The sequence below is a fragment of the Zea mays genome, chromosome 4 (genome assembly GCF_902167145.1).
Source record: "Zea mays cultivar B73 chromosome 4, Zm-B73-REFERENCE-NAM-5.0, whole genome shotgun sequence".
Lineage (NCBI taxonomy): Eukaryota > Viridiplantae > Streptophyta > Magnoliopsida > Poales > Poaceae > Zea > Zea mays.
This window is the reverse complement of record NC_050099.1, coordinates 16,762,244-16,764,820: the sequence shown is the minus strand read 5'-3', so window position 1 is coordinate 16,764,820 and position 2,577 is coordinate 16,762,244.

The window sequence follows — 2,577 nt, the reverse complement described above, 5'->3', positions numbered from 1 at the left end:
AACCCCAACTCCATTGCGCAAGCGGCCATCTTCGCGGCGGTTTGTGAGGGTTTTTTGGGGATTGACCCCCACTGGGATTTGTGGACCCGTCTCTTCTCCACGGAGCTCTTCGCCTTGACGATGGGGGAAAAGAAGGTCCACATGGCGGTGCGGGCCGGTGGCTGCACCCTCCAGTTGAGGCAGGGGCACGCGCAGCAGTACATCCCCGCCATCATTGTGTCTTCGAACAAGGGGTGGCAGAGCCGGTGATTTTACCTCTGGAACGACGACGGAAGGCTCCCGTCGTTTTCTCAATGAGTGGTGACCGCCGCCGGCAGCAACTGGAGCTGGGGGGCCACGCGCGAGAAACAGGAGAAGCTCCAGCCTCTTCTGGAGGCCTTGCAGAGGTTACGAGATGGGGGTCTTACCGCCGTGGGGGTCGTCGCCGCTACCCATCGCCGGAGGGTGCTTCCTTTGGCGGAGCGGCGGTTGCCGCTTTCGGAGATGAAGCCGGGGGTCGATTTGGAGGGCTCGCAGACGTCCTCGACTTCCCTCCCCGTTGATGACCTCCGCAGGCGGGTAGCGGGTACGGTAGGGAGGCTGGATGCCGGTGCCCTTACCCAGCTCGCGATGCGCCCCGACCACGGGTACGTTTCTCTGGTAAGTGCCCGATCCTTCTTCTGTTTTGCACCGAGTCGCCTTTGATTCTTACTGTTGGGGCTTTTGTCCGTCCTCAGGGTTTGAGGTTTTACAAACCCTCCTTGCCACCGGTCCCAAAGGTCGCGGTGGACCGAGCCGCACGGAGGACTGCTGCGGAGAAGAAAAAGGAGAAGAAGGACACGGAAAAGGCCCGGGACCGCGAGCGGATGCGGGCTCGGGCAACCTTGGAGAAGCGTCGTCGGAGGTAGAAGAGGGACGGGCTCCCGAGGGAGCCATCACCAGAGACGCCTGGCGATGATGATGATGATGACGAGGGCGACGACATGGTGGCCCGTCTTGGCCTCAGCCCGGATCTGAGGCTGGGCCAGGGGTCGCCGAGCCAGCCAAGTGGGCTAGCGCCATCAACATCTGGGGCCGGAACATCAAGGTCCCGGTCCGAGGAGCGGAGGCAGGCCGGGGGGGTACTTGACCCCTTGGTCGAGGTAATTGAGGTGACTCCGGGGAGTCAGGTCGATCCGCTCGCTCCCCAAGAGCAAGCGCCCGCGTCGGCTGTACAGGAGGTTGATCCTCAGGCCGTCGTGACGATGCCTGGGTAGGCCGTCCCTTCGGTGCCTCGGGCGCCTGAGGCGGGAACGGCGCCAAAGCCGGCAGCGGGGCAATCCTCGGCAGCGCCTGCGGGGACCGAGGCCCGAGGGGCCTCCCCGCAGGCCCGATTGGCCTTAGTCCGGAGCAGGTAAGTATTTGAGGATACCTCTGTTTTGGCTCTTTCTCCGTGTGCCCTGATCCTACTTTATCTTTTCCTTTCATCAAACAGAGGCAGGGCTCGGCCGGTCTGGCCCCCCGGAAGGCCCTTAAGACAGTGCCGGCTTCTGCAGCCAGTGCCGCAGCGTGCCATGCCGGTTGGCTGGCCTCCGCACAAGACGCCCTCGAGCGGGGGCCCAGGCGGCACGAGTTGCCATGGGGCAAGCCTCCCAGGCTGACCCCTCCATTGGGGCAGCCATCGTGCCGGGGGAGGCTGCTGACGTGGCTGCGGCCCCGAGCCCACCTGACGTGTTGCCGGCGCCGACATCAGCTCCTGCTGAGGTCGTTGCTGATTTGCCCGTGGAGCCGCCCATCGCCGCTGATGTTGGGATGGCTGAGGTGCCGCTGCTCGAGGTCGTCCCCGACCTCCCCAGTCTCGGCCATAAGGAGAGGGCGGCCGCCGTTGCCGAGGTCGGTGATCGGAGGCCCGCCTCCTTAGCTAAGGGGAGGCCCAGTACATCGACAACGATGGTACCCGATGCGTCGACTGCAGGGGGTCCCGACGCCTTGGAGGAGGGGCGCGCAGAACCGCGGCCCGTCTTGGGGAGCGGCGACCTTATCCCCGCGCGGCGCAACCCCAATGAGTGGTGTGGGCAGGCGCTCCGGTTCTGGAGCCGTGGCGCCTCAGAACCCCTCTTCGTCCTCAACGATGACCGGGAGGAGCAGTCTCGGGATGAGCTCCGTGAGTATGCTGAGGCGGCGATGGGGTCGCTTCGGTCGACCATGGAGATCCTTTCCAGGGACGTTCCTAGGGTCCTCCAGGTAAGGATTTTAGGCATACCCCTTGTGTGACCAGGGCATTCTTTGTAACACCCTGCTTCCCTTCCTCAGGAACTGGCGGATGTGAGCACCGCCAAGTCGCTGTTCATCCACCGCGAGAGTGGCGTATGGGGTTCGCTGCGGTCCCAGAGGGCCGCTCTTGCCAAGGCTAATGAACGCCTCACCCAACGGAGCACCGAGGTGGCGGACCTTCGGCTGCTCTGTGATGAGCTGGAGGCGGAGGCAGCGGCGGCGCAGGCAGAGGCGGCGTCGGCACAGATGGAGGCGCAGCAGCGGCAGCTAGAGCTTGGCCAGGTCATTGGCGAGCGGGACCAATCTCGGAGCCAGGCTGCCGAGGCTGTAGGCCGGGCTGAGGCC